The sequence below is a fragment of the Hypanus sabinus genome, chromosome 6 (genome assembly GCF_030144855.1).
Source record: "Hypanus sabinus isolate sHypSab1 chromosome 6, sHypSab1.hap1, whole genome shotgun sequence".
NCBI lineage: Eukaryota > Metazoa > Chordata > Chondrichthyes > Myliobatiformes > Dasyatidae > Hypanus > Hypanus sabinus.
In genome coordinates this window covers 23,545,399-23,559,422 of record NC_082711.1, presented here as the reverse complement: position 1 = coordinate 23,559,422, position 14,024 = coordinate 23,545,399, and the positions used below count along the sequence as shown (strand labels likewise).

The 14,024-nt window shown below is 42.8% G+C and overlaps 1 protein-coding gene across 4 annotated transcripts in view; it reads right to left on the bottom strand.

The window, feature by feature from the left end:
* dpp6a (dipeptidyl-peptidase 6a) overlaps nucleotides 1-14,024 on the bottom strand; it is a 642,400-nt gene that overhangs the window by 237,739 nt on the left and 390,637 nt on the right. The window lies entirely within an intron of this gene.

Below are 14,024 nucleotides of genomic sequence, written 5' to 3'. Positions count from 1 at the left end.
CCCCTAAACTTTTGCCCCTTAACTCTCAACTCACGTCCTCTTGTTTGAATCTCCCCCACTCTCAATGGAAAAAGCCTATCCACGTCAACTCTATCTATCCCCCTCATAATTTTAAATACCTCTATCAAGTCCCCCCTCAACCTTCTACGCTCCAAAGAATAAAGACCTAATTTGTTCAACCTTTCTCTGTAACTTAGGTGCTGAAACCCAGGTAACATCCTAGTAAATCTCCTCTGGACTCTCTCAACTTTGTTAACATCTTTCCTCTAACTCGGTGACCAGGACTGTACACGACACTCCAAATTTGGCCTCACCAATGCCTTGTACAATTTTAACATTACATCCCAACACCTGTCCTCAACTCCTGTACTTCTGCACTCCTGTAGTTTCTTTCTGCTTGCTTATACTTGTATACCTGTTTGTCTGTAAATGTTCAGTTGATTTTTTTGTCATTTGTAGTGTAGGTGGTTCTGTGTCTTCTATAGCTTCTTTGTCTGCAGCATGTTTCATGCCATAAATCCATTTTTTTAATAGGGTGCTCTTCTCAAGGAGTTCCTTAGGAATTGCTTATCCGTCTAGTTCGAGCTAGTTTTCAAAATAAGATAACCATGACTTTTTGCCAGTTCTTTTCTCTATTCTCATTTTCGATTCTTAGTTACAGAAAAGTGAGGTGATTTCTACTATTTCTTTGTTACGAACACCAAATAAAATGGTTGTAGCTACAAGATTTACATCTCATTCTTGACGTCCAAGGACAACTTTAACTCCAGCTAAAACACTACAATATCCATTCAATGATATTTATTCTTCAGCGCCATTTAGTCTAACAATGGATTCCACATCACAGCTACTTGCTGCATGAGGAAGATCTCCTTTATGTCATCTACGGCTGGTTCTCTAAAAACTTAGGTCTCTTTGTTCTGTCAGTGGAGGTGGTTACCTTTTGGAGGTTCTGGTGATCTCTAACTTAACAGCAATTTTTGGAAAATTATTATATTTCACATAATCTTCTCTTGCTTATACTGATCAGTTGAAATTGATGGTTGACTTTATTAACATAGAACAACATGGAAAACAGAGCATCTGCCAGTCAGGGGACAGGACCAGAATTCAGATTTTGCACTATTTGTTCCCTACCCGCCTGTCTCAGGCCATCCCCAAACTCACCTCATCCGTGAATCCTATAGACTTACTGATGTGTGCTTAGCTCTCTGCTCTACTCTCTCTAATCACATGACCATATAGCCAGATACAGCTGAAACACCATCCGTAACTTTGCGAATAACACACCTCCTGTTGACAGAACTTCAGATGGTGACAAAGAGGCGTACAAGAGCGAGGTAGATTGGCTGTTCCACTCAAGAGTTGCAGCAACAACATTGCAGTCAACCATCAGCAAGAACAATGAATTGATTGTGGACTTCAGGAAGGGGAAGTTGGGGGAACACAAGCATTGGCTTCTCAGCCAGATACATTCACTAAATGCCCAACCCTGCAGTTCCACTTGTAGAGAGGGGGATTACTGACATGGCAACATGCTGCTCACTTAGGATTCTTTTATCATTTGGTAACTGCTCTGTCTTTTGTTGATGTCCTTGACAGCTTTCTCTCGAGTAATCCACTTATTTCACAGTGTCATTTACAATGATATGTGTACACTGACCCGCAAGACGTCATCATTGGTAATGTCCACAGGGAGTTTCTAAATCTGTCCTAATACAAGATAAGCTATTGAGAAGTTGGCTCAGCTAAACCACAGTAATAAATTAAGGCAGTGTCCAGACTCAACATTCGTCTTAACTCATTGGCAGTGGTTTTGCTTGAGTCAGAAAGGTTCAAGGCTCCACTCCAGAGACACAAGCACATCATGCAGGCAGATTACTGAGAGAATGACGTAACTGCTGAGGATGATGATTTTTCACATCAGATGTTAAATTAATGATTCATGTCTCCGCCAAGGGAGCAAAAAGATCTCAGGAAAAGATCTCTTCAGCTTAAAGATCAGAGGAAATCTTCTGATGTTCAGGCTGATTGTTATCCCTCACATTACACTGCGGGAGAATCAGCATCTATCCATATTACATTCATTTTGCTCTCAAATGATAAAGCCTTAGAGGCGGGGTTCGGGTAGATCACGTTATCCAAAAACTTGGTTTTTCTCTCAGTCATTCTGCTCCGATTTAGACAAAATATGGATTTCAGGATCCATAGTATGTTGCATGGCAAGGATGGATGCAAAGAAATAAATAAATATAACGCCCTGGGAAGGGTTTCACTGCTAATGTAATGGTTTCTCTGTAGCAGCAGTGTTTGGGTTATGACTAGAGATAACGGGGGATTTTAGAATGTGTGCCGTCCAGTGAAGGAAGTGTTTTTTTCTTGTTGTGTGCCTGAGAATGAGGTGATCTGGGTCTTTTGTTCAGCAAGAGGTGAAGAGAAAAGGCGCCAGAAAGGAGAGGTTGTAGACAGCAAGACGGAATGGACTTGGAGTGGGGCTGGGAGTCGACAAAGCCCAGGGAAATCGATGAAGAATCCAGCATATGCACATTAGACTGTTTTATTAAAATGGGCCCTTTTCTTTTTGTTTTTCTTTTCTAACCCTTCAGTGAAATTAAGAATTAAAGAGCTGAATCGTTTAATTGCATATGGCGTACTGTCTGTTATTTCGTGGTGCTGATTTATAACAGGGTAACACACCACGCAGCATCTACACAAACGAGAGGTTTTGCACCTTAGATTTCACACGTTTGGTGGGGCCAGAGACTTTCTTCACCAGACTAATGCTGCCGGCCGAACCTGAAGGTCACATAAGCTAAGCTAAACTGAAGCTGTATAAAACTTCAGTTAGGCCAGGTTTGTTTTTTTGTTTATTTATTTAGAGATACAGCACAGAATAGGCCCTTCCAGCCCTTGAGCTGCACCACAACTCCGATTTAACTCTAAACTAAACGCAGAACAATTTATAATAATCAATTAATCTACCCGGTACGTCTTTGGACTGTGGGAGGAAACTGGAGGACTCTGAGAAAAACCACGAATTCCGTGGGAAGGATGTACAGAGACTTCTTATAGAGGACGTTGGCATTGAATCACCATTCAGCCAGAGACTCATTCCACCGAGATGCAACACTGAGCGTCATGGGAGGTCATTCCTACCTGTGGCCATCAAACATCACAACTCCTCCCTCGGAGTGTCAGACACCCTGGGCCAATAGGCTGGTCCTGGACTTATTTCCACTTGGCATGATTTACTTAGTATTATTTAATTATTTATGGCTTTATATTGCTATATTTCTACTATTCTTGGTGCGACTGTAATGAAACCCAGTTTCCCTCGGGACTAATAAAGTATGTCTGTCTGTGAACTCTGACCTCCCAAGCTTTAATAGCATCACTCTAACCACTGCTTTTGAAATAATAAATACACAACAGGTTTGATTTCAACATTTAAAAGAAATTTGTATTGGTACATGGATGCAAGAGTTATGAAGGGCAATGGGCTGGGTGCAGGTGCTGGGACTGGGCAGATTAGTAAGTTGGCACAGAGTAGATGAGGCAACGGGCCTGTTTCTGTGATGTGGTGTTCTATGTCTCTAGATCGCTCTGCTACAGAGAGGGGAGAGTCTGCCATTGTGCCCAGAGAGTGCTTGCATGTTTTCTGCATTTTGAACGTGCACTTGGCTTATAGACTTCTCTTTTTTCCCCAGTTTTATAGTTTTATTTACATGCTGTGTTTTCTGTTCAATCTTTCTCTTTTTTTTTGTGCCGGAGGAGGAACTTGGGGTTGATGTGCTTGTTCTGTTTTGTTTCTTTTGTTTTGTGTAGGAGGAGGGATTTGTGGCTTGATGTGCTTGTTCGATTTTTGTTCTTTTCTTTTCGTGACAAGGGGGTGGATTTGGGGGTTGATGATCGGACTGCCTTTCTTTTCTTCCCTGGTTACATGGCTATCTGGAGAAGAAGAACTGCAGAGAAGCATACTTTGATAATAAATGAACATTTGGCTCCATATCAACCATTCCCTGTGTTAAAAAAAAACCTTCCCTCAGATGGCCTTAAAAATCTCACCCTCTCGCCTTAAAACAATGCTTTTACTTTTGAGGCACTTTGTCAGTGAAGGACTGGCCTCTGGTCTGAACTCTTTTACTGACATTGGTTTATTGTCATCACATGTACAATGTTTGTACTAAGGTACAGTGAAAAGCATATTGTTCATGCAGATCAAATCATTACACAGTGCACTGAGCTAGATAAGGTCCAACAATAACAATGCAGAATAAAGTGTAAAATACCAAAAAAGATCCACACAGGTAAATGATAAAATTCAAGATCTTAACCAAGTAGAACAGGGAGAAAATTCAGAAATCAGAGGTGCATGGGGATTTAGGAGTCTTCATACAGGATCCCCTATAGGTTAACTTGCAGGTTGAGTTGGTGGTGAGGAAGGCAAATGCAATGTTAGCATTCATTTTAAGAGGACTAAAATATAAAAGCAAGGATGTAACACTGAAGCTTTATAAGACATTGACTGGACTTCACTTGGAGTATTGTGATCAGTTTTGGGCCACTTATCTAAGAAAAGAGTTGCTGACATTGGAGAGGGTCTAGAGAAGGTTCACGAGAAAGAGTGCTTGACGAATCTTAGCCTTATTTGCTGGAGTTTAGAGGAATGAAAGAAATCTCATTGAAGGGTATTGAATATTGAAAGGCCTATTGAATATTGGAAGTGGATGTTGGGAGTATATTTTCAATAGTGGGGGGAGTCCAGGACCAGAGGGCACAGCCTCAGAGTAGAGGGGCATTTTTTAGAAAAGAAATGAGGAGGAATTTCTTTAGCCAGAGGGTGGGATTGACAGAATCCATAGAGGGGCAGGCTGGTTACTTTCTGCCCTATAAAAAAAGACTATCAACCCTATTTGTGCCATTTATAATCTGATATACTGTAGTTAGGTTCTTTAAGGTTGTCATAGCCAGTGGCAGGGGCGGGGGGTGGGGGAGTCGTAGGGCTGAGTTCCCATTAACTATTAAATGGCGTGCATCTCAAACAGCCTCCGATAACCAAATCCGGCTCCTGGCCTTCATGTGTGACTTAGTTTCTAAGTCTGGCAGAACCATTTCAACTGAGAGGAGAAAGGACAAAGGTGGGTTACTGGTCCCCTAAAACCAGTCCCTCTGGGCGGATGGGGCTCATCAGCCATGGTTAGAAGCTTATATAGGGGAAGGAAAGCTCTGATCTCAAAGCTTCACAGCCTTGCGGCTACATCCACTCATGGGGAGACTTTGGGAGTAAACCCCAAGGAAAAGTCTGGAATCCCTGAGGCTGCCTGACGCTGAGTAAAATGCTGACAAGCAACTCCCGGATGCCACCAGTGTCAAACTGTATCCATCTCTGCCACCTCTTTGGTTTCATCAGCTGCATGGAGATGGGGAGCTTGCTCCATGGGCAAAAGGTCACTCTCCATATCATACTGCCCCAGTTTGCGTATCAATGCTAATTGGCTAGGACGCAATGTCCTTTGCCAACCCCAACTAACGGACGTCCTCTGAATGGTGATTCTGTAATGTTTATTGCCACAGACAGTTGTAGAGGCCAAATTATTGGTTATGTTTAAAGCAGAGGTTGATAGGTTGTTGATTACTAATGATGTCAAGTGTAACCAGGAGAATGGGATTGAGAAGGATAAAAACTCTGCAATGATGTAATGGCGGAACAGGATTGATGGGCCAAATGGCTTAATTCTACTCCTTTTCTTTGGTCGTATGGTTTTAAGGTCTTGTGCAAGAAGTCCAGTCAAGAGTTATATCTCACTATATACAACCTCTATAAAAAGTATTCACCAACTTGAACATTTTCAGGTTTTATTGTTTTACAATATTGAATCGCAGTGGATTTAATTTGGCTTTTTTGACACTGATCAACAAAAAAGGCTCTCTCAAGTCAAAGGGAAAACCAACCTCTACAAATTAAATAAATTAATTTCAAACATAAAACATAAAATAATTGATCACATAAGTATTCACCCCTTTAATATGACACACCAAATCATCAACAATTGGCTTTAGAAGTCACATAATTAGTTAAATGGAGATCTGATTTTGGAGACCAGTGTGCAATCAAGGTGTTTCAATGTATTGTAGTAAAAATACACCTGTATCTGGAAGGTCCAACTGCTGGTGAGTCAGTATTCTGGCAAAAACTACACCATGAAGACAAAGGAACATTCCAAGCAACTCCACAAAAAGGTTAATGAAAAGCACAAGTCAGGAGATGGATAGAAGAAAATTTCCAAGTCACTGAATATCCCTTGGAGCACAGTTAAGTCAATCATCAAGAAATGGAAAGAATATGGCACTGCTGTAAATCTGCCTAGAGCACCGTGAGTGACTGTGCAAGGAAGGGACTAGGTGAGGGAGGTCACCAAGAGACCAATGCCAACTCTGGAAGAGTTACAAGCATCTGTGGCTGAGATGGGAGGGACTGCGCATACCAGTTGCCCGGGTGCTTCACCATTCACCAGTTTATGGGAGAGTGGCAAAGGGAAAGCTACTGTTGAAAAAAACAATAAAATCTCAGTTAGAGTTTGCCAGAAGGCATGTAGGAGACTCTAAAATCAGCTGGAAGAAGGCTATATGTTTTGATGAAACCAAAATTGAGCTTTTTGTCCATCAGACTAAATGCTATGCTTGGCGTAAGCCAAACACCACCATCAAAAACCCACCATCCCTACTGTGAAGCATGCTGGTGACTGCATCACGCTGTGGGCTGTCTTCACTGCAGCAGGATTTGAGAGGGTAGAGGGTAAAATGAATGCGGCAAAATACGGGGAAACCCTGGAAGAAAAACTGATGCAGTCTGCAAGAGAACTGCCACTTGGGAGAAGGAAGAAGTGAGCACGAATGGGCTCTTGGATTTTGCTGGTTGGTTTATTAATGCAGAGAGAAGTACAGACAGAGTCCATAGACTGGAATGCTGATTCCTATCTGCCACATGAAAAATTACCATCTACCCTGTTTATGCCTCTCCTCCTTTTATATAGTTTAATTACATCATGCCTCAAGCTCTGTTGCCTTGGGGAAAACAAGACCAGTTTATTCAATCTCTCCTTACAAATTAATATCCTCCAATCCGGGCCACATCCTAGTGAATCTCCTCTGAACTCTGACCAGCACAATTACATGTTTCCTATCGTTTGGTGATCAGAAATGCACACAAAGTTTCAATTGAGGCTTAACCAGAATTTTATAAAGTTCCAACACTATGTACCAACTATCCCCTGATCTATGAGGGAAAATGTGTCCCATACCTTCTTAATTAGCCTATCCACTTTTAGAAACTTGTTTCTTGCAGATATACTGAAGGTTATGTGGATGCAATATAAACTTTGCTACATTCAATATATGAGGTCATTTTCAAGAAAGCTGTGTCTTGGAGAAATTCAATTCTGTTTGTTTATCACTTCATCTGTCACCTGTCTCATTATAAAAAAGTGAAAACACTGGAAATGCTTGGAACTTGTGGAGAAGAGACAGACAGGCAGAGGAGGAAAGAGAATGCTAGAGGCTGACAGATAGACACACAGGTGGAGAGATTGGTGGAGAGCAAGAGACAGACAGACAGACGGACGGGCAGAGAAAGATAGTGAGTTAGAGAGAGTAGGAAGGAAGAGAAGAAGAGGGAAAAGAGAGAAAGAGAGAGTGTGTCAGAGAAAAGAGGAAGAGAGTGAGAGATAGGAGGGAGGAGAGAGAGAAGACAGATGGTGGGGTAGATAGAAAGAGAGATATTACTTCAGATTGAGCAATACACACAAATGATGCTGGAGGAATGCAGCAGGTCAGGCAGCATTTATTGAAGTTAATGAGGAGTTGAACTTCTGGGCTGAGGCCCTACATGTGGAAGGTCCTTATGAGGGGTCTCATGCCAAAGTGTTTATATCCCTTAATAGATGCTGCCTCACCTGCTGAGTTCCTCCAGCATCTTTGGGGCATTGCTCAAGATTTCCAACATCTGTATAATTTCTTTTGTCTCAAACATTTCAAATCAGAACTACCTGTCTCATTGCTATTTGTGGGACCTTTCTGTATGCTAAGTGACAGGCATATTTCCTGCAATGGCTAGTCACAATGAAGTCCTTGGGATGACCTGAGGTCACAGAAGGCAGTAGACAAATGAAGAGTCTTCTTCCCAGTAATTTCCCTCCCTGCTGGGTGGTAAATGGTGCTTTCACCACAGTAACAGGCTCCAAATAATCAAAATCCTAATTAGCCTCTGCATGCAAATCAGCATATGGGGAAAAAAAGTGCAACCAGGCGTCCAAACCATCTGCTGTTTGGGACCTGACTGAGTGAACTTCCTGTCAATATGTCTCCAAGTTGTTGCAATATTTCCAGTGGGCAAGAGGCTGGAATTGGTTTTGGTGGAGAGTTTCTTTCTGGCTCGAGCTATTTACTTCACAGCGCTCCCTTTCCGATGCTCCTTGCACTCTCCTGCTTTGCTTTCCCACTGCCTGTGGAGCTGCAAGGTTCTCTGTCATCATGATGTCTCTGTTAGTCCATTATGGGAAGTGAAGGCGCCACTAATTGGAAGAGCTTCTTCCAGCACTCTTCAGTTGTTGTACTCTCTAGCTCACTCCTGGAGATTCATCAGCCCTTTATTGCTCAGGGAGTCTTTGGCCATTTCTGTTACCCAACAGATTCTGCCAAGAGACTCTGCTTCAGAAACTCTGTCAACATTTTGTCTCCCCTATTGCACTGAGTTGTCTCTTCGCAGTGCGTGCAATCTCAGAACATGACCTCTGCTGATTAGTACTGGCAAGGTTTTGGTTTTACAGAAACAGGTAGACTCAGCATTACAATCCAAAAGCATTTTACTCTACAACAGGTGATGCAGATCTTCATCTGAGACATTCGAGTTCCAATAGCTTGACCTGGTCCAGCCATGTGGCCACTATGGACAAGAAAGCTCACCAGCAACTACTTCCTCTTAGGGAGTTCGGCATGTTCCTGGTGACACACACTGATTCTTTTTTCTATAAAAGCACCACAGAAAATATCCTCTTCAGATGGATAACAGCTCAATGTGAAGATGGCTCTCTCTCAGAACACAACCATTTGCAGAGAGTTGTCAACACAGTCCATCACACCAACCATCCTCTACACTCTGTCTACACTTCTAGTTGCCTTAGTAAAGCAGCCAGCAGAATCAAAGACTCCTCCCACCCTTCTCTCCCTCCCATTAGGCAGAATATACAAAGGCTTGAAAACATGCACAGCAGGCTAAGGGAGGGTTCTATCTCACTGCTCTAAAACTCTTCAACAGACAACTACTGTGATGAAGTGTTTTGAGAAGTTAGTCAACTGTTGCATAAGCAAAGACCTGGACCAACTGCAATTTGCCTATCACTACAATAAGTCTACAGTACATATAATCTCACTGGCTCTCCACTCCACCTGGACAATTGCCATACTTGCATCAGGCTTCTGTTTCTTGATTACAGCTCAGCATTCAACATCATTATATCCCCAGTACTAATCAACAAGCTCCAAAACCTGAGCCTCTGTAACTAACTCTGCACATGGATCCTTGACTTCCTCAATGGGAGACCACAGTCAGTGGAGATTGGTAATAACAACTTCTTCTTCTTCTCAATCCTAACCAGCCCATCTCAAGGATTCAGATTTAGGCCACTGCTCTACCTTCTCTACACCCATGACTGTGTGGCTAAGCAGAGCTCAAATGCCATCTATAAATTTGTCAATGACAGAAATATTGTTGACGGAATCTCAGATGGTGATGTGGAGCCGTACAGCTGTGCGATAGAGCAGCTGATCGGCTTGTGTCACAATAATAACCTTGCACTTAACATCAGTAAGACCAAGGAATTGATAAGGAGAAGTTGAGAGAATACACATAGTTCTCATCAAAGGATTGGCCGTGAAAGGGGTTAGCAGTTTTAAGTTTCTGGGTGGAAAAGTCTCTGAAAATCCATCCTGGGTCCAATATATTGATGGAGTTAAAAAGAAGGCATAATATATTGGCTATATTTCATTAGGGTTTTGGGGGGATTTGGCATTTCACCAAAGACTTTAGCAAATTTCTACAGATGTACAGAGAAGAGCATTCTAACTGGTTGCATCACTGTCTGGTATGGAGGATCAATGCACAGGATTGGAAAAACCTGCAGAAAATTGTAAACTCAGCCAGCTTTCCCAGCATCCAGAACACCTTCAAAAGGTGATGCCTTAACAAAGGCTGCATCCATCACTCAGAACATGCCCTCTTCTCTTTGCTACCATTAAGGAGGAGGTACAGGAGCCTGGCAACATACACTTAGCATTTTAGGAACAGCTTCTTCCCCACCACTTTCATATTTCTGAACGGACAATAAACCCATGGACACTACCTCACCATTTTCTCCTTTTTAATGGATATTTCTTATTGCAATTTATGGTGTTTTTTAATGTCTTGCTCTGCACTTCTGCCACAAAAACAAATATTATGACATATGTCAGTGATATTAAACCTGCTTCTGATTCCGACCTCTCGTAAGACAAAGAACAGCACTCAGTCTACCTTGTTGAGGCCATTGAATTTTATTTGTCAAACTGCACTGCATTTTATCTGTTTTTCACTGTATCTCAGTAATAATAAATAAATAATACTAATTCCCTCATCTCAAAGGCCATGCATCCTCAGTCAGTTTAAACTTTTGACAGATTTTGACAGGTGAGATGATCAATGGAGATTGATCCACAGTAGGTCAAAGGTATAGTTGTACAGATAGCTCTAAATCCAGTTCAGCTTGAGGTATCAAATAGCTTTCGCTTTGGGCTGCAGAACCTTACTGTGTGACAGGAGCTCATTCAGTGTATCATGTCCAACATCTACCCAGCCCTTCCCTACCTTTCATTGTACACCCCTCCGTTATGTGTATCTTCAAGTATTTTGCCAATGAAGATGAGCATTTTCATCTCAGTCACTCTTTCAGCCCCTCACCTATCCATGGGTGGAAGCATTTCTCCCTAACTTTGCCCTGACCCCTCAGCAATGTAGCATTTCAATATCTTGCCCATCACCACCGCTGAGGACATCTTCACAGAGCCTTAGGACAGTGGCATTCATAAAAAAAGACACTCAGGTTCTGGGACATGCCATCTTCTCATTACTAACACCATAGAGAAGATACAGGTGTCTACAAATCACTGTTCCCTCTGAGCTGTGCAGGTACACGGCCACACACTGACCGAAATGTCCCGCACACATAGCCTTTGTAGCCATGCAGCTGGAATATTCTTTTATGTAATGTTAATATAAAAGGCCGTGCAGACTCTGTCATAATCTCCTGCTCAGAGCAATGGTTAGTCAGCGCAGCTATTAAAAGAATAGATGAAATGTTGCTATAGACCTAGATCCAAAGTTTTAAGAACAGCTTCTTCCCCTCCACTATAAGATTTCTGAATAATCATGAACACTACCTTACTATTCTTCTTTTACACTATTTATTGTAACTTGTAGTAACTTATTTTGTCTTGCACTGTACTGCTGCAACAAAAAGAATCACGGCATACTCCACTGTCAGCAATAATAAACCTGATACTGAATGTTTTGCAAGGCAGTGCAAACTTCAAAAGAAAATCCTTGTTACAAACAACACCTGGAATTTAAAAAGAAAGCTTTTGTCTGTGGAGGCGAAGCTCCCTACAATCTCAGTGAGCTAGGTAACATTAAATTTGTGAGATGTGACTATTTACAAGACCTGGACTCTCTGCTGCACGACCTTTACCGGGTCTTGTCTGTCTCTCCGCAGAGTAGGAGTTCCACTCTCTCTACAGCAGGTGGCAGTGCAGCATGCACATCATGTCTGGTGGGCGAGCTGACCGACAGATTACTTAAAACAACATCACTACAGCTGTCCGCAGGACTTTCATCTCCAACTCAATAGACTGGCAAAGTTTGGTTTGTATTTTGTGGAGGGGGTTGAGTGGTTGAGCCGATAGAGGCTGCTAAAGGCTGTCAGGCCTTACTGGGATGAGAGCTGGAGGATACACCACTGAAGGCCGGGTTTCGCGTTAAAGTCACTCTGCTTCTCGGCTAAAAATGTTCAGTTTGTCAATCCTTCCACAAACGGGAGCGGTAAGTCCAAGTGAACATAGTAAATCTAAGCTGGAGAAGTCCAAATGGGAAGGGTAAGTCCAGGCAGTAAAGGTAGATCCAAATGGGAATGGTAAGTCCTGGTGGAAAGGGTAAGTCCAGATGCAGACAATAAGTCTAAACAGGAAAGGTAAGTCCAAGTGGAAAAGGTAAATTCAGGTGAGGAAACTAAGTTCAGGTAGGAAAGATACGTTCAAACATGAAAGGTAAGTCCAGGCAGGAAAGTCGAGGGATAGAGTTTAAGAGATGCAATGTAATGATGCAGCTGTATAATACTCTGGTTAGGCCACACTTGGAGTACTGTGTTCAGTTCTGGTCACCTCACTATAGGAAGGATGTGGAAGCATTGGAAAGGGTGCAGAGGAGACTTACCAGGATGCTGCCTGGTTTAGACAGTATGCATTATGCTTAGAGATTAAGGGAGCTAAGGCTTTACTCTCTGGAGAGGAGGAGGATGAGAGGAGACATGATAGAGGTGTACAAGATATTAAGAGGAATAGACAGAATGGACAGCCAGCGCCTGTTCCGCAGGGCACCACTGTTCAATACAAGAGGACATGGCTTTAAGGTAAGGGGTGGGAAGTTCAAGGGGGATATTAGAGGAAGGTTTTTTACTCAGAGGTGGTTGGTGCATGGAATGCACTGCCTGAGTCAGTGGTGGAGGCAGATACACTAGTGAAGTTTAAGAGACTACTAGACAGGTATATGGAGGAATTTAAGGTGGGGTTATATGAGGTGGGGGTTTAAGAGTCAGCACAACATTGTGGGCCAAAGGACCTGTACTGCGCTGTAGTATTCTATGTTCTATGTTGAAAGGTGGTTAAGGTAAATCCAAGTGGGGAAGGTATGTCCAAGTAGGCATGGCAAATTCACGTGGGGACTTTTAAGTCCAGGTCGGTAAGCCCCATTGTGTGGACCCCAGGCAGTGGCCAGATCCAGTCTGACCCAGTCCAATAGAATTACCATGGGTTCCGAAGAGGGAATCAGCTGTCAGTGGAAGTGATGGATGTGGGTTCAATTGATACATTTAAGAGAAATGTGGATAAGTTCATGGATGGGAGTGGTATTGAAAGGTTATGGTCCAGCAGTGGATTGAAAGGACTAAGCAGAATATCTTTATGGAATATCTTTCAGGAGACATTCCCCCGTTATGTCCCCCTTCACAGTCCTTGGCAGCCCTGTGTCCACCGTGGAGAACTTCAGGTTCCTGGGAACCACCATCTCTCAGGATCTGAAGTGGGAGCAGAACATCAGCTCCATCCTGAAGAAGACCCAGCAGCGGATGTACTTCCTGCGGCTCTTGAGGAAATATGGTCTGCCTCAGGAATTGCTGCTGCAGTTCTATACTGCAGTCATTGAGTCTGTCCTGTGCACCTCCATCACTGTGTGGTTTGGAGCCGCCACCAAGCAGGATAGAACCAGACTACAGCACACAGTGAGGACTGCCGAGCGCATCGTTGGAGCCTCCCTGCCCTCTATTGTGGACCTGTACTCTTCCAGGTTGAAGAAGAAGGGCGGGGAACATCATAAAGAACTCCTTCCATCCTGCGCACGGACTACTTGCACTACTTGTATGTATAATCTATATTTTCATTTATATTTATCATCTGTTATGAGCAGAGAGACAACATCTGCCGGAAGTAAATTCCTTGTATGTGCACAGGTACTTGGCGATTAAAGTCTGATTCTGATTCTGATACGGATGAGATAGGCCTGAAGGTGTGTTGCTGTACTGTAGTGCTCTATGACTGTGTGCTCTAAGTTTCCCTTACCTCTCCATTGCTTCAAGGAGAATAATCCTACTCTAGGCAGTCTTTCTCCCAGAGTATAATTCACCAGCCAGGGCATGCGCTAGGCATGGTCTGATTAGTTATAGCAT